The following is a 24,942-nucleotide window of genomic DNA, read 5'->3' as shown; positions in this document are numbered from 1 at the left end:
CGTCCGTACGAATAAATTCGCGAGTTTTTCTTCATTTATTTGCTTGATATTTTACTGCTGAGTGTTGGTACATCACCAAGAAATGTCGCGGAACGATCATCTGGCACCAATATTGCAAAAACACATGTGCATATGCGTAAAATACTAAAGTGCGTATGTGATGAGAAATAAAACTGAAAATACCTCGTGAACGCTTATAGCGTTTCTCGCATATTATGTGATGTGTGTGACGTTATACATGTTGCATATATTGCCCGTTAGTTTGTTGTTGTACTCGTTTGTCGGTCGTAACAAAATTAATTAAATTAATTAACCGCATGAGTTAAAAATTTTTGGCTAAAATTATCATTTACTTCAACATATTGATGGAAGTGAAAGTGTATACAATTAAAATTTATACATCGAGTAACTTTGCAAACAATAAAGATTTAAATGAATTAATTTCTTAATCGTTGAATGTTTAATATTTATTTTTCAAATAAATAATTTCTAATAAATTCAGTATATAATTCGTGACATTTATTCTTCTTTATTAAATCAACTTAATTCTCTCCTTTTGTCATAAATATTTCGCGAAATTAATTAATTGTAGCTAAAGCAGAAACGCACCTTTAAGAGAATCAAGCATACTGCTGTAAATCTTCGAAATTGTCGAGAATGATTTTATAATTGCGCAGCGTCGCGTGCAGGTGAAACATGCGCTTCTCAGAAAGTCCTGATTAAAACAAAAGTAATAAAAAGCAAGCGACCAACACTTGTTTCATTGCCTCCATGAAGTTATGACATACAAATTCGCAACTCGGTCATTCGATCGGACGAAAATCCCTGTCGTCGATCCGGAATTTTATGCGACGACATCCGAGCGCTTAGCCACGTGGCGCGACGTCGCCGCGCTATTTTCCTCCTCGTCACGTTATATGCGGATATGATTGGGTTTTTGCGTAAGCTCGACCGGCCGTAAACCTCGCTTTTACGAGCCTGATTACGGAGAGAGCCGATATTGCGCTAGCTCGCGTCATCGTCGACGAGCTGCATTCCGAATGAAATTCCGACCAGACGTAGGACTAACGCAATTTTATCAAATAGATCCTGCGCCGCAAAATCGGTGATTCTTTCTCACCTCGATGGCCACACGTCATTTGATTAAATAACACAACATAATTGCAAGATAATATAATTGTTTCTAATACATAATGAAGACGTAGTGCAATATTTGAATATCATAAAGTTAGTTAAGTTTTAATGTAATATAATTGCTTGGTATGTGATGTAAATACAAAGTAATGTAATTATTTTGGCACAATGTAGCTCATAATATGGTTGTAAAATAGTTGGAAAACAGCGGCAACTTTATAATCGCTGGCACGATTTATAATCCATTACCAAAATTATGTTTCTGAACTTTTAACAAACAGGAAACTTTGTTTTTTTATTCATTGCATTTATGATTATTTTAATTCAAATTCTGGTATTACAGAGAAAGTCAACTTGCTGCTAGTTATGAGATAAAATATAAAAAAAGATACATATGTACAATAACAGTTACAGATATAATTTTAAGATATAATTTTTGCACAAAATTCTCTATTTAAAAGAGAATTTTACAAATTCAAGCATAAATATTGTAATTTTGCATTAAATTTATCTTGGCAGCACAGTTATCAAAATATGTATAAAAACAGTACTCCAAAGAGATAAAAGCAACTAACACTTGATACTCGTAACTTCTTTATATACGTCAGATTTTTTTTTAATTTGCACCCCTAAACGGGATGCTGTGCTTTTCATTTATGTGTTAATAATCGCCGTCAAAACGAGCCTGATAATGTACGACATAAAGTCGTTGCATATGCCCGCGCGCCCACACACACACGCACGCAAAATACAAGGACCCATCGATTCCCGAGTATCCTGCGGCGGTGCAGGTAGCTAGGACGTGAGCTGAGCAAAGAGAAGGAGAGGGACAGAAGAGCCTGGCGGTCTGAATTTACAGCATTTAATATCGGTAAAATGAAGTACGACCGCGGGAGGAGAGCGAATAAGGAGCCGCCGTTTTGCGGCATCGATAAATTCATTTTATTGCCGCGGTTTGTAGGCGGGTGGTCTAACTTCGACCACCGCCTGCCGATGTGCCCGCGCGCGTATCTATCACAGTCTTTTCTGTATCACTGTTTTAAAGTCTCCTTTCAGATCTATGTGCGCGATTACAAATCTGAAAGCGCAAGCGTGATATTTTTCTTTTTCAAACAGAAAATATTACAACAACAAAAAATGAAAAAGTATAACAAACTAAAAACAAGTTGTACCGTTAATTATAATATGTGTAATACATAGAATTCTTTTATTAGAATTAATTCAAAAGTATTTTAAAATTAACCGGTTCGAGAAAAAATTTTGCTTATTAATTTATTCTGTAAAGGATTAAAAATCGATACCAATTTATTTACTATAGTCGCCGTTGTTCTATTTATAGCAAACCCGAAGAAAAGTCCAAGACGAGACGGTCATTAAGATTTCGCAAGAAAACTTTAGAACCTCGGCGAGATGAGGGTTAATACTACAATAATCCGGACTGTCGGGTTGCAGAATGACTCACCCCTTCGCGGCTCTTTCCTTCCTTTTTTTTAACTAAATCTTAGCGCGCATTGAGAGAGATTCGTTGAATTTATGAGACTTTGGCTTTAGAAGCGAGAAACTCGGTAGGGGATTAGCTTTGTCGAGCAATTCTGTGGACTACGAGCGAATTTTGTGACCGGGGGAAGATACATTTCCAGCAATTAGCCGCTCTTGCCACCGCGAATTTATATATAGATATACACAAAGTGTTTTAAAAGAAAAAGAGTGATGCAAAATTAAAACTAATGAAAATGAAATCAATTAGTTTTATAGAAAACTTGATATAAATTTGCTGCTTAGTTTCGCGTGTATTTTTATTATATTTATATATAAATATAATGTATATAATAGAAATTTAGTAAAATTTGAAAGAAAAGTATATAAAAGATACTATTGAAGTGGCATATGTGGGCATTTTATGTAGAAACAAAATTAATTTGCGTTATTGTTAACGTTGAAAATACTTATTCCATCTCTGTCTAAGACGCCATTGAATCATTTTTTGCGTACAACATTTTGTAAATTATTTTGTAGACATCTTGTAAACACGGAGACGTAGCAGCAAGATGGAAGGACCTGTTTCGGTAGCAAAAAGAATGTAAGAATAGTAGAAATCTAAGAAAGAAGGGGAAAAAGGAACGCGGCGAAATATGAGAAACACAAAGCGAAACGAAGAAAAAGAACGTGGACGTGGCCGGGCGGCAGTTACTTATTAGTTTTTAAGCTGTGCTTCGCGTCGTCGTCGCGGAATTAAGGGAAGACAAGTGAACTTCTTCCGGTGACGGAATGACGCGAACGAAGGCTATCGGTGGAAGTTGAAGAATTAAAGTTGCGAGATCGGACTTTCGCCGAGTGCGCAAGAAGTCGCTCTTTTCTCAGAATCTTATTTTTTTTTTTTTTTTACAGTGTAATATACACAAGGTGCTGGCGACGATTAAAGTATGGAAAGAGAAATGGGAAATTCAATTTCTCAAACGTAACGTAAATCAATAAAAATCAAAAATTTTACTCGAAATAGTTTCACACAAAATTCGACGATCAATCAGTTCAATGATTATTCAATAATTATGTGTAGGACTCACCATGCAGAAAGTTGTAAGATAAAGCTGCAAAAACTCGACAAGAGAAGTAACTGCCGTCGAACCTGTAAAAAGATATTATACATAAAAAATTGAAATAACAAGGCTGAATGTATCGGTCACGTGTTTGATTTTCTCCAAGTTCGACGATAAAATTTTTCAGTTCTTAAGTTGACAGTCCTAATATTTACAAACTAATGTATTTTTTCCACTAAAACTGCTTCAAGATCGTTATTTTTTAAATTAAAAGCAAAACTAAAAAATTGATTTTTTTCCTCATATTTAAAAGATATAAAAAGAAAGTCTACACCGAATTAAAACGCAAAGTTAAATTGAAAGGATTGTTATTATCTAGCTCGTATCAAAACGAACTTACACCATATATTTATTGTAAAATAAAATTGAATTGAATAAAAGCTCATCAAGCTCGTACCCAATTTATTAAAAATAAAATTAATTGAATAATAATCTTACCTATTATCAAGCTTGTATCAACCAAAGTTACACCCAATCTATTGTAAAACACTGAAATTGAATAAAACTCTGTTATATGAAATACTATAGTTACATTTAAATAATCATTGTATAAAATGTTGCAAGGTTTTCAATGTTTTTCTAAAAGTCGACTTTTTTCTAAGCTGAATTTATTGGAATCACATAGACACATAGCATTAATTTATTAAAATATGTAAACAAAATCATGTATTTTAATTATTTTCTTTAACTAAATTCTTTCCTTTTTATGCAGCGAATAAATTAAAATTGCATTTAGTAAAAAAGTATTAATAAAACAACGTCAAGAAATCTTCGATTACTTCTAACTTTTGTAAAAATAAACACATTGCAACAAATTCTTCTCAATCGAAACGCCAGGCATTAAGAAGTAATGAAAATTAGATATAATGTAAAGTAAGCTCACTTTTTTAGTGTCCAAACATGACGTGTCACACTGTATAACGTCGATACGTACAGTATAGCAATTCATCTTCCAAATAACTGTGACGTCACGTGCGTTTTTTTTCCGAATTAAACTCCATTTTTTGTGTCCCCGTGATGCAGCGTAAATGCCGTTTCACTTTTCTCGAGCACAGCAAAATCTCACGAATTCCACGACTCAACGGCACCTTTCGGATTCCGACATGACACGCATATCTTAGATGTTAGATATGCATCCTCGATAAAGATAATCGCGCGACGGCGTACGTACGACATGTGAAGCTCCGAGCGGTCAAACACAGCGTTATCGCGCACTCACGAACGTTGCGACGTAAACAAAGCGCAACGCTGCGACCTTGCTCGCAATGTTGACTGCCCGCGATCGCCGGCAGCCGGCCGGCTCGATGAGTGGAGGAAGGAATATTCTTCTGATTCTTCGGACTGTTAGTACGCACGACTGCGAAGGACATTTCGCGCGAGCGAGTCGTTACCAGCGGTTACGTTCGTCCTGCACCTTGCACCCACAATACTCCCTGAAGAGCGTCGCGAACGCGTCGCGTCGCGTCGCCCGATTGGCTGTACGCGTGACGTGCTGTCCTACGTCATCTCCAGTCCAGTCGACCAATGGGCGACAGTGCCGTGTTATCTTTTTTACATTAAAATGTTGAACGTAAAGCAGAATAATATGTACGATTCTCGTATTATATCATGATGATTGGTATTTTAGCGAGTGGAAAATGCGAAGCACTTCCAAATGGCGTGAAAGTATTTTCATATACACTTTATAGCGTACATTATTTTCCGATATCGAGCCGCATATATTGATATCGAGCATAATATATTGCGCATTACGCGTGTATATTTTTATCCGTGCATTACATATTCCAGTATTCCATGTTCCATACGAAATAATGCGTTCAATTTCATGTATTTTTCCGCGTTTTTCGTACTTAAAGTATTAATCTATTTGTCAAAATTACTTAATTTTCGTTCATTATTCCGTTCGTTTGTTTATTGCAATTACGACTGTAAAAATACTGAATACAAGATGCAAGGCTTAATTTGAACGAATTGTATTGATGTAAATGTATTCGAATAACCAGTCTAGGGAAAAAAATAATTAATAGCAATCTAACTAGAAATAATATTATTTATCCAATTAGTAATAATAGTATGAACTCTTTTGAAACATCGTCGCAATGACGAAACATTCCATGTGACCGAAATAAAAATTATAAGTTTTTTTTAGTACATACACAGAAAAAAAATTATTCTCTTATTAAAACTTATGTTATTCAAATTAACGTGATTATTTATTTCGTATATAAGCAACAATATATAATCTTCTTAAAAGAATTTGAAAATCTTAAATTTCAAAATATTATAGTCTTATTTCAATACTATAAGTATTATTTCAAGAATATAATATAATTGTTTTGATAATTTTATTATAAGAAAATTATAATCTTTGATTTGAATATGTAGTATTTTCTATTCAACATTTTTTCCTTTCCACTCAAGATTTCCGTTTTAAAACGAAAAATATTGTCAAAACAACATATTCTTTTTCTCTGTGTATATATTCTCTCCAACAGTATTAAAAAGCTCACAATAAAATAAGTAACATTTTAATGAAAGAAAATATATTTATTTAATTAATATCATTGAATTAGATTAAAATAGATTTTCACTAGATTGTGTTAATTGTGCTCTATTGATACACAGCATTTTTTTTCGTATATTTGCAGTGTACCTCTTTCGCGAAATATTGACTCTTTCGCGTTTTTTGTTCCCATCCAAAGGTAAATCGTCTAAATGAATTATCGATGTGCGTTTGCATTTTCGAAATTGCTCGATAGTTCGGTTATCGCCATTCAATTTATTCGCGTTGCGCGAGTGCGTCTGTACATTTACAATATCGATTGAATTATTGGACGATTAATGCGAGTGTTAATTTAATTGCGTGACACGTGCCGCTAAATTACGCCGACAATATCGTCTTTTACGACGCTCAAGTAAATTTAATCGACGTTTAAAGTGCCGCCCTACGCGAGATTTCGCCGTTGGCGATTCGATCGAGGTACCTTTCACATTTTTTACACGGCCGTGAGACAAAAATTAGATTCGAATGCGAGCGAATGATCGACGTGTTTCCCATCGCACGTTATTACATAGTTATTCGAATACGATGAGACATATCATTGGAGTAATACGAAAAATGGATGATGGGATAATTGACGCACAGTGAAAACGACGTGAAAACAGCGCGCGACCGTTTTTTTTTCCTCGGAAATTTGAACGGCCATGATTATCGCGCGACGTGACGTCACGGGATCTAGCGCGCGACGGGCAGTTAGTGGGGCGACATGGCGGCACTAGGCGTCGTAGGCAAGTGCCGTCCCGCGTTTTTCGCGCGCTCTTCCTCGCTCGGCTCGTAAATTTCGTGCCGGAGGTGTCGGAATGTCGAATCCGACGGCGGGTGATCGTCGTGAAGCATAAACTCGGCGGGTATCGTCCTTCGCGACATTGGTTTCGGTAATTGCGTCTCGTCGGGCTTTCGCGGCCGGCCGGAGGCTCGAGCATCGGTACGAAGTTGTCTCCGTTTTGCGAATCGCTTATTGTACTTCAGACGGGAGTGCCGAATCCGATGCTGGGCGATCGTCGGGGAGCATAAATTCGATGGGTATCGACCTTCGCGACATCGGTTTCGGTAATTGCGTCTCGTCGAACATTCGCGGCCGGCCGGAGGCTCGAGCATCGGTACGAAGTTGTCTCCGTATCGCGAATCGCTCAATGTTTTCAGACAGGAGTGTCGAATCCGATGCTGGACGATCGTCATGGAGTCGTGGAGCATAAATTCGGTGCGTCGTATTGTCCTACGCGACACTGCACCTCGCTAATTTCGTCTCGGATGCCGTCGGAAGCTCGAGTGTCGGTGTGAAGTGCCTCCGTTTCGCGAATCGCTTATTGTACTTTAGACGGGAGTGCCGAATCCGATGCTGGGCGATCGTCGGGGAGCATAAATTCGATGGGTATCGACCTTCGCGACATCGGTTTCGGTAATTGCGTCTCGTCGAACACTCGCGGCCGGCCGGAGGCTCGAGCATCGGTACGAAGTTGTCTCCGTATCGCGAATCGCTCAATGTTTTCAGACGGGAGTGTCGAATCCGATGCTGGACGATCGTCGTGGAGTCGTGGAGCATAAATTCGGTGCGTCGTATTGTCCTACGCGACATTGCACCTCGCTAATTCCGTCTCGGATGCCGTCGGAGGCTCGAGTGTCGGTGAGAAGTTGCCTCCGTTTCGCGAATTGCCCGACATATCTCGAGATTGGAGTGTTGGAAATGTAGAATCCGTTTTTCGCGATATCGGTTTCGCTAATTACATCCTGTTGGAGTCGTCGGACACTAGCGGCCTGTTTCCCGTCGGTAACTCGAGCCTCGGGGTGAAGTGTCTCCGTTTCGCGAATTGCTCAACGTGTTGTCTCGGGCGCGTCGGGAATGTCGAATAAAGTTACGGGCGTTATTCGTTCGATCGTGTGCATTGTGATACTCGAATTGGTAACGAATCGAATGCCCTATGATTAAGGGCATCGGGTGCGGAGAATCTCGCCTTTTCTCACGACGTTCTTAAACAGCTTCTTCGACTCGCGTTTACAACGATTCGTGGTCGTTTCGGAATAATTATTCTTTATCTTTGAAAATACGTCGCGTTAAAATCGGAAGTGCCATACACTGTCGTGAGTGATAATACCGCGAGTGTAGTCAGCCGGATGGTGTTGAAACAGTGGCGGAGCTAACCGATTGCTGCAACAAGACATATGGGTTGGTGAGTGAATTTTTTAAATTACATTATACAATTAATTGCATTATACATTTTATTATATTTTTGTTACATTATACAATTAATAAAAATATTTTGATACGTTACGTTATAATAATCGAATTAATCTACGAATTATTATATATTAAATAATATATTAAAATATTTTACTTGTATGTATTGCATTGTCTAACTCAAAATTGTAAATAATTAATTAATTGTAAATAAATTGTAAATAAATAATTAAAATTAATTATAATTAATCAAAATTTAAATCATCGAATGTAAAATCGATCTAAATTTATAATATCTTATTAAAAAAAAAGCAGCGTTTAATTATAGAGAGATTTAATTTTTGTAAAATATAATGTATATTTAATACTAAATATATCAATGAGAATAGATTTTTCAAACGTCCATATTTAGAAATACGTATATAATATAAATTATAATAGGATTAATTTGATATCATATTTATTCGTGCAATTATAAAATTTTAAATTTCTTTGTAAATTTTATTTATTTAATTTTTATTTAGTTTTTGATTTAATTCGATTTTTCTCTCTATTTCTCTTCACAAGGTTTTTCTATCTTTTTCCAGATCGATCATCACAATTGCTCGTCTAGTTTTTTAGCCGAAATGCTTTGGACATTTTTACTGTGAGTCTTATTTTATATTATAATAGGATTAATTTGATATCACATTTATTCGTGATTATGTGCAATTACAAAATTTTAAATTTCTTTGTAAATTTTATTTATTTAATTTTTATTCAGTTTTTGATTTAATTCGATTTTTCTCTCTATTTCTCTTCACAAGGTTTTTCTATCTTTTTCCAGATCGATCATCACAATTGCTCGTCCAGTTTTTTTAGCCGAAATGCTCTTTGGATATTTTTACTGTGAGTCTTATTTTATATTATAATAGGATTAATTTGATATCACATTTATTCGTGATTATGTGCAATTACAAAATTTTTAATTTATTTGTAAATTTTTTATTTATTTAATTTTTATTTAGTTTTTGATTTAATTCGATTTTTCTCTCTATTTCTCTTCACAAGGTTTTTCTATCTTTTTCCAGATCGATCATCACAATTGCTCGTCTAGTTTTTTAGCCGAAATGCTTTGGACATTTTTACTGTGAGTCTTATTTTATATTATAATAGGATTAATTTGATATCACATTTATTCGTGATTATGTGCAATTACAAAATTTTAAATTTCTTTGTAAATTTTATTTATTTAATTTTTATTCAGTTTTTGATTTAATTCAATTTTTCTCTCTATTTCTCTTCACAAGGTTTTTCTATCTTTTTCCAGATCGATCATCACAAGTGCTCGTCTAGTTTTATTAGCCGAAATGCTTTGGACATTATTACTGTGAGTCTTACTTTATATTCAATTATATTTGTGTCGTTATTTACTTTTGATATCTATTAGAAAAAAATTATTTGCTCAGTACGCTTCAATTATATTATTTAAAAAGCGATCCAAATAGCAAGTTTGACTATCGTTCATAAAACTGATTAATAATAATTTTGTTGGAATATGAATGGTGGAATACAATTTCCACTTTAATTTGAGATCCCTTATCTGGCTCTCGGAAAATTTTCATGCGTGACAATTTTTTGATGCTATTCGGTCGAACGCGAGAACTGAATCTTTGATGCGCTCGATTAATGTAAATATCTGATTCGAGAAGTCGATATTCGTAAATGCAATTAGCAGATGCCTCGTACTTGATTTGCATTCGCACTGGAATAAATATAGGTAATTTGTAAAAACGAAAATCGCTCGAATTATTCTGAAAAATAACGTAACATTCAAGGAATGTCCGAATATTTACATTTTTTTCTTTAGTACCTTGTGTGCATAGCCACATAGTCGACACATTCGTTTTTTTTACGAAACAAATTCGCGTTTGCCATTATACAGATCGCCGCACGTTTTTCGCTTTCGCTGACTTTGAACAGCCATCCGGGATGAAGCGTTTAAAGCGAATCGCGCGGACAATCAATCGCGTGATTTATCTCCCTTCGCGCGATAGAGCTGGTTCTAGAGATGCATCGGCTGCAACTCGTTTGCAGTTAAGGGAAGCTGCAGGTCTCTCGGCCACGTAACGAACAAACGAACGAACGAACGAACGAACGGGCGCCTCCTTCGGGCGAAACGCGCGTTGATTCGCGAAATTTATTTGTCGAAAGTTTGCTCGTTAAAAGCGCGAGCGAGAAAACGCGCACGAACGCGCACGGTTGTTCTGTAGATCTTACTTGTACACGGGCACGTTGGATAGTACTTTTCGCGCGCCGGCCTCGTCTCTTTCATGGATTTTTTCCCCCTCTTTCCCTCCGTCACTCCTCCTCTGTCTCGTCGCCGGCAGCAACAACGAATGCTGCGTATCTGCCGGAGAGATAAGCGACGAGAAAAGCACTGGGCGAAGGTTTCCACGATTCACGCTTCTTTCTTTTGCACCCTTTTAACGCGAGTGTCTCGCTATTCGTTTCTGCAGTCTCTTAATCCTTAAACTGGACGGTGACTCATCTGGAGACGTACAGTAAAGTACTTTGTGTCTGTGATACGCCGTAATTTATGACTAATTTATTTATGAATTTGTGTAGTAATTGTATATAGTTCTCTAGAAATCAAAATATGGTTTAATTTATTTTTGCAAAGTTTATTAATTTACACAAATGAAATATTTTTTCCAATGGAAAATAAATATTTAATATATTTTTTATTTTTGTCATAACGTTGTCTTCTTATTCATTCAAATGTAAATTTTTATATTTATTAAAAATTGTGCATATTTATTAAAATTTCGTGATGTAGAAAAATAGATAGTAATTTATTTAACAGGTGAAACATAACAATATTACTTATTTGATGGAATATTGAAATTATATTATTCAAATTTTATATTTAGTTAAGGCTTAATTGCTGCATTTCTAACTCTTTTAGTCCTGTAAATGTGAATAAGAATATAATTAACTGCAAATTATTATTATATTTCCCTTTCAAATATCTTATGCAGTAAATAAATTTACTAATGAATGATATATCTGAATCTAAATCTTTATAATAGTTTTTGTACCTAAAGCTGTATAACAATTTTTGTAATATGCGTAAGCAAAAAGAAGCTGAAAGAGAGAAATAATAATTAATAGTGAATTGTAATTATCGATTTTGATTGTGCATCTCGTGAAGGGAGAAGAAAAAGTTTCTTTCGATCGTCCCAGAGTTTTTAATTTTTGTGAGATTAAACATAATTATTTCCGCCGCTTTTTTCTCCCGTCGTGCGACTCCGTATACATAATTAGCAAATGGAAACTAATTCACAGCGTTTCCTTGAAAGGGAGCCCTTCCTTCCTGTCGTTTGTTTCTATTTCTTTCTGCGCCGTTCTTGCATTTTTACTTATTTGTCCAAAGTATGATTTACTCAGGACTGTAATTAGTGAAATCTCTCTATGTAGCCCTGTCGAGATTAATACACTCTTGCGAAAGAAACTTTTTCCTTCCTTATTCACGATAAAAATTAAGATGCTCGACAAACGTCTGAAGACAGATGGTGAGCGTTTTTTTTTTCTTTACATGACTTTTTCGCGCGATGGGTGAAATATTTATATATAATTGATAAATGAAACTTTGACATTCTATTATTTTATTCTAATTATTGAAAAATTTCCATACGTTAGTTTTTTTTTAAATAAAATTATAAAGATTGTATATGTACAAAAAGTAAACTTATTCAAAATAATTACTTTTGTTGTATCAATTATAACGAGGGTTACGTAAGGAGTTACAGTAAGTCTATAGTAATAACAACACTGTGGAAAGCTGCAGACATTAAGATTGATATACGATTATGGTAAAGACTACAAGTTGCGTTGTATAACAAAGATAGAGAGATCATATACAGCGAATACAGTTACCAATTTACCGCTGTATCGTGAATTTACGGTTAATTTGCATTTCTATGATACTATTTACTTCGTTTGCTTCCTTTGAAGCGGATATACAAGTACCGTTTACACATTCGTGAATATGTATGCTAGAGAAATAGCCAATAATTTTGAGTCTGAGTTGATATACTGTTATATTTTTCTTATACTTCTTGCTGCAAATAGTTTAGAATCGAACAGTCAGACCTCCACTTATTATGTTTAATTTTGAGAAAAGAATTTTTAATTTAATAATTGTCAATAACTACATATTTATTATTTCTAATTATTGAAACTTTAATTAATTATCTAACAAATATAAATTATATGACGTACAATAATGAGATAAAATATCTGTTTGTCTTTCTGGATATTTCTATAGTTCATTCGATATTTCTTCAATTTACTGTAAATATCGTTGACTATTTGCTATTTGATATTGTTAATGTTATTTAATTCTTCTGTGTCAGATATAAACAAAACGGATGCTACAACGAAAATAATATATCGTGTACACATTAAATAATGGAGGGAAATCTCGTTTATACGTTTTCAAATGTATTGTGAATATCGATGATTGCCAATTTGCACTCATGTAACATTATTTACTCGGTTTGTACGCGTTTCTAAAAAGAAAGCAAATAAAACACTGGCAGCTAAAGGTGGTGTAGAAAAAGAGAGAAACGAAAGAGAGAAATGGGGATAGACGATTACTGCCGATTACTCTGGTAATATTATCGCTCGCTTTACTTTATGGAAAATCATTTCTGTTTTACGATATCGAGATTAACGGCCGGCTATAGGATCGAAGGAATTTCCAATCCTAGAGGTTTTACATCGTGCGTTTACAAAAGTTACTCTTATTTAGAAGAGCCAAGCACACTTTTTATTACTTTTAACGTTTCTTCTTATCCTTTCAATATTCCTGTTTTTCCGATTATATCGGCAATGTTGAATATTGCTATTGTTTCGTATCACGTAAAATTTATCAGCAAAGCAAAAGAATCAGTGGAAAGATCGAAAGATTGCAGAAGACTTTTTACGCGAAATTCTACAAAGTATCTTGTAACAATTTATGATTAAGATATATCTATGACTCAATCCAGCTTTATTTTATCTATACTAATTTTACTTATGTTTTATCACGTATAATATATTTATTGATTCATCGATTTTCAAGCGTTTTTATCAAGAGACACGGTAGTGGCTCGCGCCAAGTGAAAGCGCAGCGCGAGCCCGACCGTGCTCTTTACGCGAGTACGCGACTTGCGAGCACTCGAGATTATTGAATCTCAGAAACGGTTAAATCGATCGAGTTTCTAAGTAAGCTCAATCGAAAGCTTGGGGTCGATTTATATTAGAAAACTATTTTTATTTTTTCTCTACATGTCCTATGAATGGAGATATCGCGACGCAAAGTCCGAAAAGCCAAAATTTCATTTAAGATACGTCGTCGTCATCGTCAACCTTGTTGGTATCTCTGCGGGTAGTGCGGGTGCCGAAAATGAGGGACGAAAATCCATTTCGCTCATCTACTACCGTGTGGCGTTCGCATCGTCACTATAGCACCGTATATGGCAATGTATAAGTCATGTGGTCACCAGTGGCTCGCACGCGCCGTGAATTAGTTGTGTGAAGATGATAGGTTATATATGAGGTTTTATTATTATTAATCATTGACACCAATATAAATTAATTAATTAATCAGAGAGTAACATAGCTCAATTTATCGATGAGGTAGATGAGATGTTGCGTGATGTAAAATGTGTATTATTGTTGTAATTGTCAATGATAATGTTGTAAGGATAAAGTAAAGAATAAAAATAGTATAATATTGATTGACAATTACAGCAACATTTTTTATCCAATACACAATTCTTCTACATCATACAATATTTAATCTCTCATCGACACTAATATAAAATTACAGAGCTATTTTATTTTAACAGGTCACATAAGTTGCTTCGGCCACAGGTCAGCTCCTGTCAAGTGACATGTGTAGTGGAGGTTAAATTATTTATTTAATGATTTTAATCATTGACACCAATATAAATTAATTAATTTCAGAGAGTAACATAGCTCAGATTTATCGATGAGGTAGATGAGATGTTGCGTGATGTAAAATGTGTAATTATTGTTGTAATTTCAATGATAATGTTGTAAGGATAATAAAGTAAAGAATAAAAATAGTATATTGATTGATTGACAATTACAGCAACATTTATCCAATACACAATTCTTCTACATCATACAATATTTCATCTCTCATCGACACTAATATAAAATTACAGAGCTATTTTATTTTAATAATCGGTTACGTAGGTTGCTCGGGCCACGGGTCAGCCCGTGTCAAGTGACATATGTAGTATTGGTTAAATCATTTATTTAATGATTTTTCAGGAAATATATTATTTAAATTAAATTAGTGACCAAACATAATTACCTTTTTAAATAAAAATGTAAAAAGGGCTCCAAGTGTGTGGGCTTCTTTAAGGGAAGACAGAAATTCAAGATAATCGTTTTCATCAAATTCAACTTAGGCATGGTTCCAAAACATGCTTTAAAGAAAAATTTTATTTAAAAATTTATAGTATTATATCCGTTATATAAACTTTAACTTCTTAGTAAAATTTTTCTCAAAGAGAAAGTTTTAGAGTGTAACCTTAAGTGGTCTATAAAACTAAGTAGTTTATAAAAAAATATAAAATGCGTGATATCCAAACAAAATTACCTTTTTAAAAAGGGTAAAAAAAGCGCCAAGTGTGTGATTTTCCTTTAACAAAAAATTTACAAAATTCAAGATATTCAATCTAAGTGATAGATACATTAAATTCAATCTAAGTGGTCTATAAACATTACAAAATGCGTGATATCCCAACAAAATTACCTTTTTAAAAAAGGTAAAAAAAGGCGCCAAGTGTTTGGTTTTTCCCTTAAGCAAAAAAATTATTGGATGTTTTAACCTAAGTAATATAAGAAAGAAATCACAAATTCAAGATAAAATTTTTAATCAAATTCAACCTAAGTGGTATATACTTTTGGATGGTTCAACCTAAATATTATACTCACACATAAATTAACTTCTCTACAATAATAATGATATCTAAATATTTTGCGCCAATTATAAGAACAAATATTTTTATAAAAACTAAAACATTATTACTATTCTTTAGCCAGTTTTTATAATACAAAATTTTTTAGATTTGACACTATAAAATTAAAGTATTACGTTTTTTTTTTTCTACAAAAGTAATGATATATATAGAAAATGCGCCAACTATAAAGTAGATGTTTATACAAGCTAGAACATCTACTTTATTATGCTTTGGCTGACATTATAGTTTAATTTTTTATTAAGCCCGTATCAGACTTATAGAGATTGATATTGAGATTGAAATGAAATATAACCAATTAGTTAGTCAAATTCTAATTCAATCTCAATCTCAATCTCTAGTCTGATATAGCTTTGATTGTCTTAAGTTTGTCTTTAGATACAATTTCGTTAATTACGAAGTATTTTAACGATAAACTTAAGAAGATTCTTAAATATAAGATTAAACTATAAATATTAGCCTTTTGTATTAAATATTGGCTGCTGTGCGCCGATACGAGGCTGCTGTGCGCCTGCAAAAAACAATTGTCAGGAAGTATATTGGCAAAGAGTAAAGAAAATAATATTGAGCTGGTAAATAAGTTTTAATACAAACAAATTATAAATATTACAAATAAATATTTTAATACAAATAAATATTTTACTACAAAAACTTGGCGCTGCTAAACCGAATAATTTGCTTTAATACAAAATCATTTTCTTACAATCTCACTTACATATTAAAACAATACATATAACATACACGCATGCATGAGAGAGAGAGAGAAAGAAAAAGAGAGAGACAGGTATTCGAACGTATGCACGCATAAGAGACAGATACTACTTTCTTAAAAGTAAATCGCTTCCTTATAAACTAATAAGTTATATTATACTAAACTTAAGTAAATCGCTTCTCTATAAACTAAGTTATATACTAAACACACACACACACACACACACACACACACACACACATTCAGATGCACATACAAGAGAAAAAGGAAGAGCTGGCAAATTATTCGGTTTAGCAGCGCCAAGTTTTTGTAGTAAAATATTTATTTGTATTAAAATATTTATTTGTAATATTTATAATTTGTTTGTATTAAAACTTATTTACCAGCTCAATATTATTTTCTTTACTCTTTGCCAATATACTTCCTGACAATTGTTTTTTGCAGGCGCACAGCAGCCTCGTATCGGCGCACAGCAGCCAATATTTAATACAAAAGGCTAATATTTATAGTTTAATCTTATATTTAAGAATCTTCTTAAGTTTATCGTTAAAATACTTCGTAATTAACGAAATTGTATCTAAAGACAAACTTAAGACAATCAAAGCTATATCAGACTAGAGATTGAGATTGAGATTGAATTAGAATTTGACTAACTAATTGGTTATATTTCATTTCAATCTCAATATCAATCTCTATAAGTCTGATACGGGCTTAATAAAAAATTAAACTATAATGTCAGCCAAAGCATAATAAAGTAGATGTTCTAGCTTGTATAAACATCTACTTTATAGTTGGCGCATTTTCTATATATATCATTACTTTTGTAGAAAAAAAAAAACGTAATACTTTAATTTTATAGTGTCAAATCTAAAAAATTTTGTATTATAAAAACTGGCTAAAGAATAGTAATAATGTTTTAGTTTTTATAAAAATATTTGTTCTTATAATTGGCGCAAAATATTTAGATATCATTATTATTGTAGAGAAGTTAATTTATGTGTGAGTATAATATTTAGGTTGAACCATCCAAAAGTATATACCACTTAGGTTGAATTTGATTAAAAATTTTATCTTGAATTTGTGATTTCTTTCTTATATTACTTAGGTTAAAACATCCAATAATTTTTTTGCTTAAGGGAAAAACCAAACACTTGGCGCCTTTTTTTACCTTTTTTAAAAAGGTAATTTTGTTCGGATTACATAGGTATTCAATTTCCGTTTTAGCTGCGTGAATTACATTGGCACGCACATGTCACAATATGCCAATAGACATCTTTTAAATCCCATTGTCATGTTTCGCACGCGTAACAGAGTTAATCGCAAGACAGATTGTAGCGACGACATTTCGCGTGAATAAAGCACGAGATCAGTAACGAGCTTAGCGTGCGAAGTGATTTCGAGCTTGGAACGATGCTCGGCCCCTATCTGCGCGACGTATACCTGCAGTTAAATCCACCTGCCGTGTGCATCCCTTGACCGACACGGGGACTGAAGGGCTGAGGGGGTTGTAACATGCCCCTTCTGGGCCGTAACAACGGTCGCACCGGGGCGGTCGTCGTGACACACGTAACGCACGTAACGCGGCGCCGAGCGACGCGGGACGTAACGCGACGACGTAACGCGGAAAGCTGGACGGCCGTGGCTGAATGCTAACGTCCGCATTAATACAAACTAGGGAACGGGACGTAATTAGGCACAGCCTGGCCGCGTGTCGCGTTATTCTAATGCGCTTGCCAGTTGCCACACCATCCCCGTGGACGGACATCGCGCGCCGTTCCTTTTCGACACGTCCGCGAATGAAAATTGTGCGGTTGTGAACAACGTGAAAACACCGTGTTGGAATTTCCTTAGGAAATCACAGAAAGGGACCTTTGGTTTATTTGGAGGTGTTCCTATTAAATTGGCCGAAAATTCCGCGATTTACTCTTTACATGTGCTTCGTAAAAGTTTTCGTAGTAGATTTTTATAATAGATCAATTCTATTACATTACATATTAATTATATATGTATAAGTGTGTGAATAGGAATGTATGAATCCTAGATTCAAATTCCAACAGATGTTTCGACATCTTTGCTTAAATTTTAATTTTTATTTAAATATATTTATTGAAGAGTTATCGAAGAAAGCACCTACCTATCTACGTCTATACATACTTACCTACATACATACATATTATATTTATATATATATAAATGTTTATATATACATACTTTTCTATATTTGTCTCTTCTTTTTTTTCCCCGATTTTTTTAAACAAAGTTTTTATATCAACTATCGGAATTCATAATTTGACATCTGATGAAATGACACGGCGTGAAGCAAGTCACAACGCACTTGACAATGAAATAGCGAGACACACAATTAGCATCTCAGAAAAGTGACAACAATAACAATTAGATTGAGTTAGTGAGGGATTGTTTTAAAAGCACTTATCAGATTACTTTCGTGAGCATTTAGTGCCCGACTTCGACAAAGTTTGCAAAACTGTCGGAAACTTATTAAGTCTCAAGTTTTTTGCTTCTTACGATTCGGAAAATTTAATTTTTTTTTTTGGCAAGCCACGTTGCGCGAAATTCACGGTGACGGAATAAATGTTACACGAATTCGCGGATGATGGATGTAAAACGGATAGAAGTTACTGTGATACAAAGCGACGACGGGATAAAGTTTTGATTGGGACACGACGACGAATCGGGTCAGTCACGAGAAATACGCATTTTACAACCGGACTTCTGTCGACGACAAGTCGGTGGAAGAATCCACGCCCGCGATTCTCCGTAAAAACTTCACCGGCGAAGAAATGTCGTCGTCAGTTACATTTCTCGCGGCGACGACTCTTCGACGTAGCTTCGACGAGGCGCCGCGAATTTTTTCGGAAGAGGAAGACGATGTCGCGTTTTATGGCGCCGGTTTTGATTTCTTGCACAGTCTTCCCTTCTCGTCAGAGTCCTCTCAGTATTTGGCGAACGCAAAGTTCAGATTTTCTGCGTTTTCCTCTGAATCCGGCCGATCGGAACCTATTGCTTGCGATCGTTACATTTTATTTTTCTTGTTACTGAGATAGCTCCGGAAATTCACGGAAGGATATAAGTCAATCTTAGTTTATGACCAATAATAAAAGTGTTTTTGAAAAACTTAAATGACAATATTTCAAAATACAAATCTGCAACGATATGTTACATATCTAAATAATTGTTAAATATAGTATGATAAGATTTAATATGATGTTACATTATCAGTAATAATTATGTTTCGAAACAATTAATTTGTTCTATAAGAGCTTTCTTTGTTTTATTGAATGTATTATATACAGGGTTTATTCAATTTGTCATTATTTTTAGTATAATATTTGTACTGTTAAAACATAACACCGGCGATGAGGTAGACGGACTAGCATCTGGTTTGGTATCCGCTAATGAGCGACGTTACCACCTCGTTTAAGCAATTCACACAGGTGTGTCTACCGTGAAAGATTCGTAGAAGGCAATCACGCTTGACAATCGTGCTACAGTCTTGTTCAAAACACTTTCTCTTAAGTCACGTTAATAAGCGCAATTTAATATTTAAATAAATTATTTAAATAATATTTAACTATTAACTAACGTTTTATTCTTAAGCGGTTTCAAATTTTCGAAATTTAAAAATATTAATTATCTCTATCTGTTTAATTATCTCTATCTGTCTATAATATAAGAATTTTGCTAGATTATTAACTTTTGTAAGAACACGTTTTTTTAAAAGAACTATTTTTTAATGTTGATATAAATTTAAAAAAAATTAATATATGTATTAAAAAAGAAAACATCTTTGTAACTAGTAACATACAATTTGATACAATACGATTGAAAATAGAAAAGTTTATTAGTCGTCGAGAAATATTGTGAAATATTCTTTTAAAACTTAAAGGTTTGAGAGATTTTGTTATAAATATACTATACGTAATATTCGAGTTTTTAGACTTTTGTCTATTCCGGTCTTTGAATCTTTTGAGTCTCTTAAATCCATAAAGTTCATGAGTAAGTTTCTATACGCGTACCATTTGTCTTAGCGTAAGAAATAAGACTGGGACAAGGATATACGCTAAAGACAAACGTAAGAAGGGGGAAGAAAGCGTCGAGTTGACTGTACGATTCGCAAAGCAAACAAAACTGAGAGAAACGATCTCAACGTTCGATACCTCCGAGCTACGAGAGAAAAACGTCGTCGAACAAGTCACGTAGAAACACGTCTGTCCGCAGTCGTTCTAATGATCTCGGATGTCGGAGGCTTGAGCGTTATGGTCGTTAATCCTCTCTAACCCAAGATAACTTGCCCTAAGATTACATATGATATATGTTTCAAATATTTGATATTCGTCATTATCTGATTGTCACAAGCATATATCGGATAAAAACGTATTTTGCAGAATATTCTTGAGAGAATCGGAAAAATTTGATATTTTTTATATGTTAAAATATTATGTATTATAATATTGAAAGAAGGAATGGAAATATTATATTACAGATAATAGAATTAGATACAGCATCGATAAATTTTACGGAAAATAAAACTCACGGTCATTTCCTCTAAGAAAAATCTTGTGACGATCATTGATGATTCGATTAGAATCAGCTCAAAGTCTTGCATTAAAGGATCCTCGTAAATTTCATGCAGCTTTGATTGTGATCGATCCCAACGGGATATTCGTAATTACTGCACATAAATAATTGGTTGTAATTTAGTTTGCAACGTGAATAACGCGTCGAAACGTGCCATTGTGATATTATGTGCACGTAAATTATAATAGACGTAATTAGTGTAATAGAAATTCCATTATTATGCTATTCGTTGATGTATGATCAATGCGTTGTCTGGAAAACAGTAGGTACACTTTCTGCTACGTTTAAAGAATGAAAATCCAAAAACTCCTGAATATGTAAATGAAGTATCTCTAAAAGATAGTTAGGTTTAGAAGTTTGGAAGCTTATTAATTTAAAGCATCAATAATTTTAAGATTTACTCTATTTTAATAATCAAAGAATGATACAATTAGCGATAAATATTTATTCATATATTTTTTCAATAGTTTCTTCCGATTAAAACATTTTTTTTTAGTCGAAGAACGCTCCAAACTTTAACTGCACGTAATATCGATAATATTAGCGGTATAAATTCAAAGATATTATTTGCAAAAGCTGTTTGCGCGTTTGTTTGTTTTTGACTTTGTTCGCAACTCGCTAGAGCAATTGCTCGACTGTCCAGTATCTGTAAATGTCGGCAAAGAAACCGTGGCCTTCCAAATGACCGTTGCAATCGACCTTGCAAATGGCGACGATGGCCATCCAATCTAGACCGACACTCTTGTGAGACCTGCAAAGTGGATGAATACGAGGTCGGAAGGACGTCATTCGTATAGCTTCCCGACGGTACTCTGACCGGTTCTTGATTATTTCGAGTGAACTCTATAGCTGCTTTCTTCGAGTGCTCGTTCGATCGAAAATACCGATCCTTTTTTATATGACTGTTCCTGTCAATTGATTTATAATTATAAATATAATTTTGATCGTGCTAATAGAAATTTACAGACGTTGCTAATTCGTGATCCCGGTATTAATCGTGAATCGAAATATGAAATATTTACTGAACTAAAAGTAAACTTGAGTTTTTTAAACATAAATTTTTAGGTGATCTTGACGATTTTTTGTTATATATATATATAGATAATTCGAAAGTATTTTTGAATTATTTGAATTATTAGTTAATATATCTGGAGATAAAAGCAGATGAATACAATTAACTGATAATAATTATTAGATAATTTTGCTCCTTTGATTTGCATGCAAGAAATAATTTATAATGCTGATACTTAGCATTAGCATTTAATAATCGATATTTTTCGAAATCCGAAGGAACAGCCATAGCTGTTTTATTTCTAAATCCACTTTTCTTGTTTTCTCAACATAACTCCATTTAACTAGAATATTAAAACGAGGTATCTACTCATATCTCTGCTATTGTTTAACAAGCAGACCGTGTAGAACGCGTTTCACAGTAAGGTGGAGTATTCTAATTAAGAGGAATGCCGAGGCATTACTTTCTGTTCTTACTCGCGGTCGCAGTTGTTTGCCTGAAGAACGACGGGCATTATCTTTAATGAGAAATTGCGTTCAAGCCGGGTGTATCACGAAGAATCTCTGGTGAGTGTACCAGTAGTAACAATTCTCTTGACATTACGTACCGCGCGACACGGTGTCAAGAAAATTGTTTTCCTAGCAATAGCATAATAATTTAATATATTAATCAATTTTAATAAGTATCTTTTGAATAACTTAATCCCATTGCTCGGAATGTAAAAACAGAGAAGGGTTTTTTAAATTTATAATTCTATTGAAACACATCAATGTTGAACGGAATATTTTATTGATTATTAACCTTATAATTAATTCAGAGAAATTTCTAAAATAATATTGAGGTGCAAAATGTTATTTTAATTCACAATTATAAAATATATAATATAATGATGCTGTATATACATTTCAGAATAAATCAGAGTAAGATTAAATAGCAACAGTAATTTTAATTGGTAATTTTGATTTGAAAATTAATTAGCTCAAATTCGTTTTTTATATTTTATGTATAAATTTAATTATTTGAAAGATGTTATACATTTCAGCAAGACAGCAAGTTCACTAATTAATTAATGTATAAAGAACTGTTAGAAGCAACGCGTTCAATTAAACGATTGAAATTCCACAAGCAAACGTAAATAACGAATTAAACAATCAGACCAGTTTCAATTTCTTTTTAGATTACCAAAATACCTTTTGATAGAAGAAAAAGTTTCCGTGTAGAACAGATGTAGTCAAGGATAACCTTGGCGGGAGACGTATACCAGATACCATGTCGCCCTGATTTAATAGCCGCCGATGAACGGGCGCTAATAGCCAGCCTTCTTTTTCATCCGAGTGAACACGGTCGCGTCTGGTGGGGTTAGCGCCGGAAGAGAATCAATTACGAGCTTTTAGTCTCGTTAGCGAGGTGACACGCCGGCGCGTCGTTATTCCCTTTAAAGATAGAAAGGTTATTAATAAACGTCACGCGCAGATAGAGCCGTCGTCGTAACGAATGGCGCGAGCGGCATAAATTTCCCGCCTTGAAAATATCGTTCGGGTCGTTGGTCGCTGTCGTCCCCGTCGTTGTCATCGTTGTCATCATCCTTGTCCTTTGTCCGGCAGGATACTCGAAATAAATTCATTTTCCGTTTGCACGATCACTTTGTTACGTGCTAAGGAGATGTGCTACACGCGATTTTAAACGTCACGTACGTATGGTTCATGTTTCTTGTGATACAATTTGTGCTGCAGACGTTTATATACACGTATACGTATCATTTGCGTGAAATTATCTATGGGGGTGATAAATACGAGATTGTTCGATAATTTCTTTCTCTAAATTATCTTTTTAATGAAGGGAGAGCATAAGTTCTTAAGTAGAACTTTCTCGCATGTTTAAAATAAAGTAGAACTCGCGTGGCAATTTTTAATTACAAAAGTTGTTTACAAATCTGTCGATATTGATACATCAGTACTACGAAATGGTATTATAAGAGCAACAACATTATAAAATTTTGAGAACAGTGAAAAAGTGATAATCCCTTCCCTCCGCGAAAAAGCAGAATGCGAGATTGACGTATATTTTTCTACGGCAATAATTGCAAGTTTAACAAAAATTAATGCTTAAGTTACCTGGATTACGTAAAAGCGCGAACGTTCTCGAAGAATCACCGACAGAACCTCGTGGAAAAAAGAAGGATCAGGTGAAAAAAAAAAGAAACCCGCGGGCGAGGGGAAAGGGAATAGAAGCGGGAAGCGACGAAGAAACGGCGGAGAGGAAGATGTGATCCCGCGTCTTCTAGAAGATGATGCACGAGCACGCGGGGATGACAGCCGCATCCGGTGCTATCCGGGACGGGCGCGCGCGTGCACGCAGAGAAATGCATTTCCCGGGGTTTATTTAACTGTGCCACGTTATACGCCAGATGATAGACCGCCATCAGTGTTTCTCGACTAATGCGTCTTATCCCGCTTCTTATTTCTCTGACGCGCGGTTTTGTTAATTTTATTTTATCACGACGTTTGTCCTCGTCCCCCGCGGATTGCGTCGTCCGGTTCTAAATAAACAAGCTAAATGCTCCGCGGGAAAAGTATGAGCGCTATTCAATCACGTCGCTTCGACGAAGAAAATACGATACAATATATTTTGTTGCTATCGCTCGGGTAATTATTTATTTGTTTGATGTGGCAGAGGAAAATACGACGATGTGCTTTTTCGAATTGATATATTTATATTTCGGAGTTACTTGAAGCTTATGTGCCAAGTTCTTGTTAGTTTCGTGTTCTTATAGACACATGAAATTTTGGGCATAATATTCATTCTCATAAATTTTTTGTTTTATGAAGGTATAATTTTTTATGTCTTATTTGTTACAATAATGGCACACGATTTGAAAATTGACATTTGAGTTTGCGAAAAAGAAAAGAGTTTTGAGATGGACATTGTAAGAATTTAATCCATTAAGTGAAGAGTCAAATTTTTATTCTTTCACGATATACTAGCAGACCAAATCGTGAAACCATGTGCATAATTGCATTAAAACATTTGATCAAATTTTAATGATTCAAAACATTTAAACTGAAAAAAATTGTTTTTTGAGATATCTTGAATCTGTTTGGCTGCATCAATA

At 34.3% G+C, this 24,942-nt stretch overlaps 2 protein-coding genes across 6 annotated transcripts in view; one reads left to right on the top strand and one right to left on the bottom strand.

Annotated features, from left to right (window-relative positions):
* The window catches only part of LOC105829022 (BTB/POZ domain-containing protein KCTD3), a 56,111-nt gene extending 50,962 nt beyond the window's left edge, over positions 1-5,149 (bottom strand). Inside the window, exons 1-3 of the mRNA XM_028192256.2 lie at positions 4,615-5,149; positions 4,170-4,220; positions 3,699-3,760 (exon numbers count right to left, since the gene is read on the bottom strand). The gene's annotated coding sequence lies outside the window, so the exon portion shown is untranslated. The remainder of the gene's footprint in view (positions 1-3,698; positions 3,761-4,169; positions 4,221-4,614) is intronic.
* A 2,614-nt stretch (positions 5,150-7,763) lies between these two features.
* Positions 7,764-24,942, top strand: part of LOC105832186 — a 546,626-nt gene continuing 529,447 nt past the window's right edge. The window contains exons 1-5 of one of the 5 annotated variants that reach the window (XM_036293121.1): positions 7,764-8,459; positions 9,055-9,113; positions 9,294-9,355; positions 9,538-9,596; positions 9,777-9,836. The gene's annotated coding sequence lies outside the window, so the exon portion shown is untranslated. Of the gene's footprint in view, positions 8,460-9,054; positions 9,114-9,293; positions 9,356-9,537; positions 9,597-9,776; positions 9,837-24,942 lie in introns of those variants that run through there. The other 4 variants (XM_036293122.1, XM_036293125.1, XM_036293132.1 and 1 more) reach the window with 4 other exon arrangements.

Source organism: Monomorium pharaonis, chromosome 1, assembly GCF_013373865.1.
Source record: "Monomorium pharaonis isolate MP-MQ-018 chromosome 1, ASM1337386v2, whole genome shotgun sequence".
Taxonomy (NCBI): domain Eukaryota; kingdom Metazoa; phylum Arthropoda; class Insecta; order Hymenoptera; family Formicidae; genus Monomorium; species Monomorium pharaonis.
Note: the sequence above shows the minus strand (reverse complement) of the source record. Positions and strands in the feature narration are given on the sequence as shown.